The 13501-nt window shown below is 34.9% G+C and overlaps 1 long non-coding RNA gene across 1 annotated transcript in view; it reads right to left on the bottom strand.

Annotated features, from left to right (window-relative positions):
- Positions 1-3786: 3786 nt before the first annotated feature.
- LOC124077743 (uncharacterized) overlaps positions 3787-13501 on the bottom strand; it is a 28378-nt gene continuing 18663 nt past the window's right edge. The window contains exons 2-3 of the long non-coding RNA XR_006846710.2: positions 6247-6301; positions 3787-4863 (exon numbers count right to left, since the gene is read on the bottom strand). This is a non-coding gene — a long non-coding RNA (uncharacterized LOC124077743). The remainder of the gene's footprint in view (positions 4864-6246; positions 6302-13501) is intronic.

The following is a 13501-nucleotide window of genomic DNA, read 5'->3' as shown; positions in this document are numbered from 1 at the left end:
GTTTTCCTGTGATGAAAGAATTTTTTTTTCTTTTTTGACACACAAGAGAAATAAATTATATTCTCTATAAAATTTCCACAAATGTAAAGGAACGTCATGAGCAATTAATTGGAATTCCCAGCTAAGGGAGCAGTGGATACTTGCTTTGTCATCTAGTAACATTTCCAGGAAGTGACATCTTCTTACACAAGGGTCTAAAATGCAAGTTAATTGTTATTCTGACAGACTTGAATCTGAGCAGAAAACACAACGACGTGAAGTTTTCTTGAATCCCTGAGGGTTTAAAGGTGTAGAAGTATTGGATATGTATAAATAGAACAAGAAGGCTACTGCAGCCCATTTTCCTAAATTAGAAACTGATAGGACAAACCCTAGAAGTAGCCCTTGGCATTAGTTGATATTCAAGGGATGAGGTAAGCTAAGGAGGCACGACCCTGGGTGGAAAAATTACTAGACCTACTGAACACATCCAGATGAGAAAATAAGTACAAAGCAGGTCTTCCTAGTAGAATACACTGAGATCTCAGTCTAAAGTAAAATATTTACTTAAATTCTGGTACTAAGCTTAATTTGAGTGTTAAATGGCTGAATCATGCCACAAAAAGATTGCTGTAGATATAAAGGGCTGTTACCTCAGAATTACACTACTTTGTGATCAGGAGAAAGAGTAGGATTTTTTTTAAAGGGACATAACAAAGACAACCAAGTAACGGGGACTAAAAATAGGTAGAACTATTTCCATGTGTAGTTTTGTTTTGTTTCTCACCAACAGTTACATTCATTAAATTAAGAATCTGAAAAAGCAACCCTGAAGTTACAAATTGAACCAGCTGAATCTTTCCTAATTCAGTTTGCATCAAGGTGATATTATGGCAGTAAACCTCAGAGTCTTAGTAATAAAAGGTCCCAATTAATGAGATACCCCAGAAAATATAGCTGAAGCCCACTGCCAATGTTGATTTAAGGAACTATTTTAAATTCCATCCCCACAGACCACATACTAGGTTACTATAGGACAGTCAATAAAATGGTGTGGAATATAGTTTTAAGTTTGGAATCACACTAATTTGTATTCAAACCCTGTCTCTCATTTAATTGTCTGTAACTTTGGGAACATCTTTGAGCATGTTTGGCCACAAATTTCTTACCTATAAAGTGGATGTAATAGTATTAAACACATGTCTGTGTGAGGAATAAATTAGATAATTTATGAGAAACATTTATATGGTAAACATGCAGCAAATGGAAGCTATTTTTATTGACCTAAAAGGGAAAAATCTAGTTTCCATTAACTGTATTAGTTTCTTATCACATTGTGTATGAAATGATGAAAGCATTTCACAGGTTCTATTGAAATTAAATAGAAGCATTTCTCCCTTTTAATTAAAGGAAGAGGATATAAAGCCCTAGATTAGGGACTCCTGCTTTGGGTGTCTGTGCTTAATACCTGTGAATATTTCCAGTAGGAATTGTCTCTGTTACTATCTCTACTGAAAATGTTATTACCCAACATTGACAACTTCACTGTTGTTTAAAAGCCCTTTTGAGATGCTTTTCTCTTACTATTTTTGTACAAAGTATTTTTTTCTTATTTCAGTACCGTTAGCTGTTAGGTATAGGAAGCAATGATTTGTCTTTAACATTTTGTTATGTGAGCTGTCCAGTTAAAGTCAGGTGAGCCAGTTTTCTGCAATACCAGAGGGGTAGAAGAGTCGGAGGCCAGTCTGGGTCTTCCCTTGGGCTGAAATAACACTTTCAGTTTATATATTGAAAGTGCCTTTGAAAGTAAGTTAGCATTGGGGCTGGGGATGTGGCTCAAGCAATAGCGCGCTCGCCTGGCATGCGTGCAGCCCGGATTCGATCCTCAGCACTACATACAAAGATGTTGTGTCCGCCGAGAACTAAAAAATAAATATTAAAAATTCTAAAAAAAAGAAAGTAAGTCATATATAACCAATGACAATGTCTAGAAGTTCAATTATAATGACAAAGCATTCCTTTTTCTTTTGTTGTTTTGCTCTGTTTTGGAGGTGAGTGTCTATACAACAGATTTTTCAAATTTTTCTAAATTGAATTAGGGACCTAAATTTCTGTTTATGATATTGACTACTTGGAATACTGTCAACAATAGTCTGACATAGTTTCACAGAAATAATTTTTAAGGCATAACAGCACAATGTCTTCAAAGCAAATGTTGAATCTGGGATAAATATTAAAGTGACAAAATTATCAAGGGTAAGTATCTGACCTTTTGAATAAAAGCAAATTTTCCATGAATTTGGCTTGCCAAACTTCCATATATGTCATCTCATGTAACAAATAAACGGAAAGCTATATAATGAGCAATAAATTTAAAGCATCACCTCCTGTACCTCTGTATTTCTAATTAGGAAAGATGTTAATTGAATCAGAATGGCTGAGAGCCCTATGTGGAAATCTTTTGGGAGTTGTGATTGCTTTGTGGGCTGTTGCCAGGGGTCATTCACTGGAGTGATTCCTTTCTGGATAGGGAGCGAATGGCAATCCTCACCTACAAAGCAACCGCTTCTCACTTATAAAGAAAAAGTGCCAGTGGACAAGGAAATACACCTGTGCCCAAACTAGATTTTCTTTAAACATTTACAGAGGAAATACAAGGTCAGGTGCTTTTACTACCAAGTCAGTGGTTCATTCTCTGTACAGCTTTCTTAACGCAGCTTTGACAGCATCTAGACCTTTTGATGACCTCACAATAGCCCAAGGAACATCTAAAGACTGCCATCTTGTCTGGAGCTGTTTTTTTCACTCTGTTTTCTTTGTCCTCCCATCCTACCCACTGTATATCCCAGTCCGTCTTAATCCCCCTACCCACATGCCCTGTGTCTTCACATCAAATAGATAAACAGTTGTTCCTCAACTTCCAGTGGGATTATGTCCTGTTAAGCCTATCATGAGTGAAGATGTCAAAGCATTTAACACACCTAACCTACCAAATATCATGGCAGAGCAGCACAGTGCTCTATAGAGAAGGTTGCTTCCCTGCGATCATGAAGCTGTAACTGGTTGCCTCTGCCCAGCATCACGAGTCTCTATTATATGACAGATCATTGGCCTAGGCAGAGATCAAAACTCAAAATGCAAAAATGCAGTTTCTACTGAATATGTTTGGCTTTCACACCACCATAAAGTCAAACATCTTACATTTAGCACCACTTTCACTCAAATTGTTACATTCACTGGACAATTCTTGTGTCTCTCCCTGTCTCTAGAATAACAAATGCTTAATAAATCCAAACCCATCACACAAGACACAGTCCAAGTTCCACATCTTCTCATAAATTCTTTATTGTTTCTTTCAGATGAAAATAATATCACACACTTTCAATTCCGTTACCACTTTACCTGAGTCTTCAATTGAATCTATCCCATCCCTCTCTACCCAGGAGATGTTGAACTCTTTGAGAACAAACACTATGTCTTATTCATTTTGATAGCCCTGATGTAGCCCCAATATTTATTCCATGTCCCAGATACCTATTGGGTATTTATGAAATACATTTTGGATTGAAAAATAAATTTATAAATTATCAATTTAAAATATATATTCAAAATCTTGCTTAGGATCCTTTAGATAGTTTGTATAATGCTGTCTCTTTAATTTAGAAAGAGATTAAATAAGAATAATTAACAAGAAATAAGACAAAAACAGAGATAATAAAAATATCAAAAATATCAAGACTAGGGAAAAAGTTTTGGTTTAATATTTAGAATACATTTGATAAAATAATTCTTTTGTCATGAGCTAATTTGAGACAATGAGTATCAACTTTCTTGAATAAAGATGATATTGGGAATTACAGTAATAAGAATATGTAATATAATCTTAATTTTCAAAGATTCCATAAATAAGATGAACTGAATATGCAGATGCTGAGAGGGTCTATAAACAAAGTTTAAAGTTTGGAGAAGAAACATATTTTCATTGAAGAATTTGTGAAATTTAAAATAGACTTTGAGGCCTAGAGAAAGTGGGTACAGACAGAAATTGGGATAGAAAATTTCAAGGAGAGCAAAGAATATTAACAAAGATATTGAGATGAGACACTTTTCAGAATTATTGCAATTTTCCAGAAATATAAGGTATACGTGACTAGCATTAACAATAATAATACCTAAAGTCTTTTGAGCAGCCCCTGTGTGCTGGTATTGTTATAAGCACTTCACATATTCCAGTATCATTTAATTTTTACAACAGTCTGTGTATTGAGAACTGTGTTTCCATTTAATGCATCATGGCTATGAGGCACAGTGGTCAGAAATGAGAAAGAAAACTTCTAAGGTAGTTTGAAATCATGTTGTAAATTGGGTTGGGGAGGTAACGCCTGATCCTAGAGAACTGGAAGGTATCCTCAAGAAAAAAAAAATAAGGATACAACCGAGGGAATGGTCACAGCACCATGGCTTGCATACATGTCCAAGAGCAGGGCAAGAGAGCTGGGAGCAACTAGTTTTTTTTAAAAAGTGCTGTGTAAATAGGTTGGAAAGTTTAACAGATGAGGAAGAGCTTCCTAGGTTGAAGGGCTTGCTTCTATAGGGAAGCTAGAAGGGTGTGGAGCAATGGAATATAAAGAATAGGTTTTCATTTTAAATACATTGCCCTTACATCCATGTGGAAGGTACATGTTGGGGAGACCAGGTAGGAGGTAATTGCCCTTAGCATCCCAGCAAAAGTGATAAAACACGGGTCTAAAACACAGTAGTGCTTACAGGTAAAAAGAGGAAAGATGTGAATTATTCTAAAGTGGATGTCTCAACTCTTCTCTCACAACTGCAACGTGACTTTGGGACTCCTCTCGTCAACAAGTGGGGTCAACTTTTCCACCCCTGTAAGGACAGAGGAAAGCAATAAAAAAAACTCTCTGACTTCCAAGACTGATAACATTTCTTTCCCACTACAAATATTTCAAAATACTTAGAATTTATTTTGGAATAATTTGAAGGAAGATTATCTCTTTGTTTTCCTCATTTTTCATATCTCCCATTATGTAGAAATATATATCATATTTTTCAAATAACCTGTCCAAACTTGCTATAGTCAGATTTTTATAATATATGATTCAGTTACAAAATGGCTTGATACCTGGTAGATTTTGAAACTCTATTTCTTAGGATGGAAACTTTAAACAAAGAAGTTGGACAAGGATAAAACTAGTAAGAAACAGTTTAAAAAAATAGTAAGTGATCTCATAAATTTTGATTAATCTCAATGTTTTGGTCTTTTTTGCAGGCATGTCACATCTACTGGATTATTTCTTGAACCAAAGGCAACAACTAATTGCTTTTCCTTAACAAAATAAGCAAACTGAAAGAAAAATTTCTCCTTGGTACCACTGCCTTTCTTTTAGCATCTCTCTGAATAAGCACTGAGAATTTTCCCTCTACAGTTAAACAAATTCAAGCCAATGGAAAAAGAAACATGGTGGGCTGCTTCTTACATGGACCCCTGGTATTTGTTGGCACTAGGATCTATTTTTTAATTAATTTATTTATTTATTCTTTTTTATATTTATAACAGTAGAATGTATTTTGACATATAATACATATATGGAGTACAACTTCTCATTCTTTTGGTTGTACATGATGTGAAATTACATTGTTCAGGTATTCATATATAAATATACACTAACATATCAGAGTAATGTCCGAATCATTCTATTAACTTTCCTATTTCCAATCCCCCTCCCTTCTCTTCATTCCCCTTTGTCTAATCCAAAGTACTTCAATTTTTTTCCTTGTGTAATCATCCGCCCCCCCCCCCCCCGCATTGTGAGTTAGCATCCGCATATCACAAAGAACATTCACCTTTGGTATTTGGGGATTGTCTTATTTCACTTAGCATGAGAGTCTCCAGTTCCATCCATTTACCAGCAAATGCCATAGTTTTATTTCTCTTTATGGCTGAGTAATATTCCATTATGTATATATACGACATTTTCTTTATCCATTCATCAGTCAAAGAGCACCTAGATTGGTTCCATAGTTTAGCTGTTGGAATCTAGCTGCTATAAACATAAACTTAAAATCACCATCACTATAGCATGTTGATTTTAAGTCTTTTGGATACAGTATTCTATTTCATTCTTACATGTATTCTCCTCTGGTTCCTTTAGTCCTCCAGTGTGGCTTATGAGGTTGACAGCCAAGGCTACTCTTAATAATAAACTATAGACAATAAATACTTGAACAACAAAATGGATATGAGCTCACACAAGGCAGGAAAGACTCCTTTCCTCATCCATCACCAGGTTCATGGTGGAGGCACCTAAAATAAAAGACAAATGAGAAAAGCATACAAACTTATCTGAGTTTTTCAAGATATGGGAGTCATCAGAATGAAGACCCAAAGAAAGAGGAAAAAGTGAATTTTTATGCAAAGGTTGAATGAAAACCAGACGGTTGTGCTGAATGAGACTGGACAAACAAGGTCTGATCTACTGTTGATAGAGAGGAATGACCAAGTCCCCTTGGTTCAGATTCCTCTTTATCCCTGTGTCCTAGAGACAGGACATTGCTAGTGTCTAGGTACAGGGAGAGTGACAGCAAGCAGACTCTTGTGACCTACCTCGGAGGAGAGAGAGAGAGAAGGTCAGAACAATCCACCTGCTTCTGTTATTTCCTCAAATACCAAGGTATTATACTGGGGGGCAGCATGCCCTGAACCCTTATATTACACTTGCTCACTTTACTAAATCTCTTGAGAATATAATACTGAACAATACAAAGGAATTCCAGAAAACAAGATTTCTTTCTCTGATATCTTAGAGCATCATCATCACAGTTTCTCTGTATCACTATCCCAAGCTTCCACTTGCTGAAAATCATCTCAAAAAAAAAAAAAAAATTCACTAGTTTGACTTGGAGATTAAATTAAAAAGTGATGATCATCAGCCATCAAAAAAGTGATTAAATTGGTAAACCTATGTAAGGTCATGTAACAGCATATATAAAATAAGAACTGTTTCAGTCATATATGATTTACATGGGAAGCCCCATATACACATACTGTGTGTGTGTGTGTGTGTATTCATATAGGACTATGTTTCAGGAGCTGTCTAATTTTTTTAAATATATGATAAATGTATAGGATATTGTAGTTTCTGTATGCATGCTTGTGTAAAACCTACAGCAGCATACTTTTTTAAAGTAATTGATGGCCAACATTGTATAATATAACAGGAAACACTTGTTTGTTGCTAAGCTAAATGGACAATTTAGGTCACACATATTTATAAGGTTTTGGAATTTTTCCAATAACTTCTGCAATGTGTAGAAAGAAGAATGGGCTTGCATTAAGCATATTTTGGTAATTGGTAATGCAACCTCCCAGCTCCCCTGAGTGTGCAATTCTTAAGGGATCATCTTCTAAGCCATGATGATTACACAAGCTCTAATGCACTGATTTTACATAATTAAATTTTAAAGTAAATTTAATGAAATGCTCAAGAACTTCAGACAATAGGTGCTATTGCTGCAAACAGGGTAGCAAAAACAGAACTTTCACGTTTCTTCTCTATTTCAACTTAAAGCTGATTTCTTCTCCATTTCAACATGTTTCTTTTCTATCTCAACTTAATATGAACTTAAAATGAGTGTGTGTGTGTGTGTGTGCATGTGTGTATACACTTAGTTCCATAAAATGTGACCTCTTTTATAAATAAAATAAAGTGAGAAAGATAGCAAACAAAAGGCAAGAAAGCAGAATGAAGGAAGGGCACAGAGAGAGAAGGGGAGAAAATAAAATGTATCAGCTTTCTCAAACAGAATTGAAACTCCAACTTACTTTGGCGAATTAGTTGAAATCACAGCTTAATTGGGGACTTTTACACATAAATAGATTGAATCTACTATCCCTTATTTCCTTCTAGAGGAGAAAAGAAGTGGGACTGTAGTTCAAACTGTTATAAATAGATAAAAGTTCAAGTGGTTTAACCAAGACAGCCTGCCAATTTGTCAAATTAAAGTTAAATGGAATGCTTTTGGAGAATTCCACATGAAAGGCCTAACTACATTTTTATTGGATTCTTTCACTGAATACCATACTAAGCAAAGGGTTTCAAAAAAACAGTTATGACTTGGGCATCATATAAAGCAGTGTTATTTGATGGAATGTGAATGAGAATATTTTTATTCCTGTCCTTGATGAGAATTTTTTGATCAGCTTCAAGACAGAACATTGTTCCATGGTGGTCCTCCAATGTCTCCACTGTTTCATGCCTAAGCATCATTGTTAGATGATTAATTGAAATGAAGAGAGGGTGCAGAGCTCTGTCCAAAGTTTTGAATGCTTTCTTGATTCTTCCTAGCTGCCAGGCTGCCTGTCAATCTTCAGTTTGCGGGTGTATCACTCCAACTCGGCTACTGTCACATTTTCCTGTGTCTGCACTGACATTTCATGTAGTGTTTTCCTCTTTTTTAAGGACATCACTCATACTGGATTAGGGCCCACCCTGAGGACCTCATCTTAACTTGATTAAATCATCAAAGACCCTACTTCCAAATAAGGTTACATTTACAAGTACTTGGACCTAGGACTTCAATAGACCTTTTTTGAGTAATAAACTCAAATCCAAAAAAAAGAAAAAATACAGTAGCTTTTTAGTGAAGAAACCTAGGAAACACAACTTTAATCAAGTGTTTAGTGTTAATATTATCAGTGGTAGGTCATACTGATTTCACACACATCCCAATAATATGTGATGAAAAGGTACCTCATATCTGTAATATTCTTCGTACAACCTCTGGCTAATCAGGAGAAACACCTCTTGCAAATCAGATTGAAGAATAGTCTACAAGAAAACCTGACTGGTAATCTTCTAAATGGCTAAGAACATCAAAAGAAAGAAAGACTGTCCCTTTCATACATACATATTATATTCCAGCATGAAGGTTAAAGAAAATATATACTAATGCCAACTCCATAGGAGAGGCTTGCTATTTGGGGATCATTATTTGAAGAAAGTAAGAAAAAGATGTCATAACACTGTAACATTGGCCAAAAAAAAATACTTTTACCATTTCAATTCAATGCATATATCAGGGGTGATGATAAAGTTAAGAGGCAAGTAACTAGACACTTCCCTATGGAAGTAAAAATAATTAAGTCTTTAATGGCTCTTGCAAACAATTACTTATCCCTCTAGTACCCTTCTTGATAATATTTCCCTATTTTGTCCATACAATATCTTGAGAATTATTATATATTACATTTTGACATACACACTTATTGTCTGCTGTCCCTAAAAATAAAGAAAATAGAGTTTTTGATATTGTACAACGATAGTTTACAGAGTGAGCAGTGTTAGACACAGAAGATATTCCCTTCCATAAGGTAGGCAAACTTGATATAGCAGCAAGTCTAATGTGCAAGACTTGTTGATGGCACCTATATTCAAAGGAGCCATTACACAGCTAGTCTGGGTAAGGCACAAAGCTCAGGTGTTAAATAGCATGCAAAATATGAGAAACCAAAATCAAGTCGATCATACACTTAATTAATGTATAAGGAGACTTCAGTGAATTTGAAGAGAGTGTGACAGAAAGGACAGGATGCTGGAATGGAGATATAATAGCCATTTCTTCAACTTTCAGCTCATGGATTTTATTATCAAGCTGTTTCCTGCACAACCCACCTTCACTGTGCCCAGATGGCTTTGTCAACTGTGAGCTCATTGCAGATTTCATTCCCCTCTAAAACTAAGGCTCAGTATTGTCATACAGCAGGTATGACACCCTGTCCAATCTAAACTGAAACCATGAAGCTTGGGTCAAAGATCAAGCTGATTCCTGATTATTGGAGAATTCAGTTTTCATTTGCCAATGTTTCCTTTTGTGGTTCTTTCATATGATCTCTTTGCTCTCCCTATTTCTCATATTCTTCCACAATTTTTTTTTAATTTTGAGAAGGGTCTCCCTAAGTTGTTCAGGACCTTGTCAAGTTGCTGAGGCTGGCTTTCAACTTGAGATCCTCCAGCCTCAGCCTTCCAAATCCCTGAGATTATAGGTGTGCACCACCATGCATGGCTGGCTCTTCCACAAATTATTACTTTTGCCTCACAACAAGAATATCTCTGCTCTCATTAATAAAGCAGCTATTTATTTAAGTATGTGTTCTCATCCCTGCTTATTGAATATCCATTATGACAAAATAAATGTAATCCAAGTAAATCTGCTGTCTCCCAAGATTATTCCAAAAATTTGTGGTTAACTTCACTAATTTGTAGTTGAATGGAGTCGTAATTTGCAATGAAATACTTGTAGTGAGAATGTACAGTCATGTGTAGTTGAGGAATTACCTTCTTGCTCTGCAGGAACCCACACTCTCCTCACTGAGGCGCTTCCAGCCTCTCAAAGGAAATGAAAAGGGGGAGGGGAAACCAGAGCTGGGACAGGCTTTTAAAGAATCTAGTGGGTCGTGGATGTGCTGACCTTCCTGGAATGACATATTCTTAGTTTCAAAAGGGATATGAGCTGCGTGTAATTTGCAAATGAATGCATCCGCAAATGAATGAATGCATCAAACACAATGACAACATTGTGTCCAAGATTATACCATATTGCTCATTGCAGCAACTTCCACTGAATTTGTTTCTCCACCATCTGCATCAGTTCTTTTCCACTATCAAACACGAGGCCCTGAAAAATGCAAACCACTAAGAATATCTTGAAAGGGGCTGTGTGAACAGTTATTATGCTTGTGTTACTTCCTTAATACTCTTTTTTCTTTTTTTTAATGAAAAAGAGGAAACCTACATCAGAAGAAGCACTTAAAATTCAGTTTGGAGAGGCTCCTGGCCTCTACTGAGAAGCTTTTCCCCCTAATCTTCTTTTCTTCTTTGTTATGTAATAATGTGTTTGGGCTAAAAGGGAGCTAAATTCTCACACCCATGACTAGGGGAGAAAGATTACTTTTAAGGGAGTAAGTTGGTAACTTTGCTTTCTGAATTTTTATAAGAGATATTTATAAGCATGATGAAGCAATATACATTAATATATGTAATGACATATATTACCCAAAGGATAATTTTTATTACTCTACCAAATTATTCCTCTCTTTATAACTTTCTTGCTTACGAAATTTAACTCCATTTGTACTTGTTTAAAAATCATTTAAAATTTTATTAAAATTTAAATTTTAAATTTAAAAAAATTATATATATATTTCTAATTTTGACAATTGTATGTCCAATCTAGCACTAATGAAGTCAACTCAAATGCATAAGACTGAATCTCAATCTAAGTACCTTTCAGGCAGATGCAGATGATCTAGATAGTTAATTAGGGAGGTCTCACAATTCATTGTTTTTATCTTTCTTCTTGTAAGAATACTTCATGTTGATTTGCTACAGAATAGTAGACTTAAACTCAACAGATTCAGTTATCAAATCCTGAATTCATATCCTTGACCCTCCAAGTAAAGAATGTAGTGGGGCCTGGATGTGCTGATCTTCCTGGAATGACATATTCTTAGTTTGAAAAAGACTTGAGCTGTAGGTAATTTGCAAATGAATGCATCTGCAAATGAATAAATGCATCAAACACAATTTTTTATGACATCCATGTGTTTCTGTAACAAGATCCATAAGCATCTGCAACACATACTTTCCCCTCCTGCAACACATACGTTCCCTTTGAGATGTGTTTAATAGATAAATAATACATTGAAAATTAAAGAAAATACAGAAACAAGGGTTGTCACTGCTTTGATTAAACTCCTCCAGGAGTATGGGAAATGGGCATGACCAACTGTTCAAAAAAATTATAGAAGGCCATTGTTTTGAACTAAGCTTGTATATGGGGACCCAACAAACCAAATGAAAAATCAGAATACAGCCCCCCATGCTAAAGTTCTAGGTCTCCACAATGATGCTAAATTATCTAACCTTTAGAGCAACAGGACAGTGAAAGAGAGCTAAGTTTCCCAAAAAGGCCAAATGACATTACAATGATGTCTCCTTTGCTTTAATTCTTATATTATGCATTTATTCATTTGCAGATGCATTCATTTGCAAATTACCTACAGCTCAAGTCTCTTTCAAACTAAGAATATGTCATTCCAGGATTGTACAAAAAGTACCTGAAGTAACATGATTCCTTTGATGGTACAAAAAGTACCTGAAGTAACATGATGTTAAACAATCTGTTATTTTTCCATAATTCTGTTTCCCATTCCTAACTTACAAGGAAAGTAGCTCTGAAATGACCAATCCACTTTTGGGTCATTGCTTCTTCATCACTATTCTGTCTATAAAACCAGTCTCCTCTGCTCAGTCCTTCAGAACACTCATTCTTTTTTAAGCAATGAAGCATTGTCTAATTCCAGGATTAAAAATACAACCAATTAAGATCTTTAAAGTAAATTTGTTATAATTTTGTTTTCTGACAGCACTATTCAAATACATCCAAAGACTCTCAACAAATCCTTAAACATTTCAAGGAGGTTGAGGATTTCTAGTCAATTTTCCAAGTATTCATTTATATAATTCATTTATTTCTTCCTCATTATTATTAGGAAAGTAGTTACATACATGGTAATCAGACCACACTTTCCAAGTAGTGTGATCTGAGAGTTCTTAACAAAGCACAACTTAGATAAATACTATCTTCATCATTGTCTCTGAGAGAAATTGTTTCTTTTTTATGGTATAATATACACACGTGCTTGCACACACACACTTATTTTAAAAAAAATCCAACAGAAATCAAACCCTCTTTCTGGCTAGGAAAAAAAAAAAGTGTGTTTCTTTTCCAACTGACAGTTATTTTCAGAGATTTGGTAAATCACTTGCAATCTGTAGACCCCAGTTTGGGTACAGGACATGCTTTAAAATTTTCCCAATTTTCTGAAAGTTAAATGTTTTAAACAAGCAACAATAACATAAACAGATATGTGAGTAAACACCAATCTTCCCTGCATTAATCTGAGTTATTTTTTCCTTCAAATTCAGTTTAAAACAGATCTAATTTGTAAATTTCACCAACTCTGAGCATATAGTTCTAACTACACAGAGGCAAAAAAAAACCTAATAAAAATGTGATTTATCTTTGCTAAATTACTAGTGTGACATGGCATTACTTTGTATAAATCAAGCAATTATGACATAATGGCTAAAGAATGCTTCAATGAAAAACTCTTCCATTCCTGCTATTTTGTAAATATAGGAACACTTTGAAATGCACCCAACATACAATGTTCTAAATCTGACAAGAAAAATGGCTGACAAAATTGTAAATTAATTTTTAAAGCATGATATATACCCTGCAAGAATTAGGAGATTACACAGGTAAACACATGATTGAACATTTTACTAGTTTAAAAAAAAAATCACACTGTGTGTTTATTCTAATAAGTAACTTATAAAAATTTAAATATTTATTTTATACCACGTTAATAAAGTTTCCCCTAAAGTGACCAAATTTCACTATTTATTAGTACAAGAAATTATATAAACTTTGAGAAATAGGA

The sequence above is a fragment of the Marmota monax genome, unplaced genomic scaffold, assembly GCF_021218885.2.
Source record: "Marmota monax isolate L192 unplaced genomic scaffold, Marmota_monax_Labrador192_F-V1.1 WCK01_AAM20220418_F8-fsc00077, whole genome shotgun sequence".
NCBI lineage: Eukaryota > Metazoa > Chordata > Mammalia > Rodentia > Sciuridae > Marmota > Marmota monax.
Note: the sequence above shows the minus strand (reverse complement) of the source record. Positions and strands in the feature narration are given on the sequence as shown.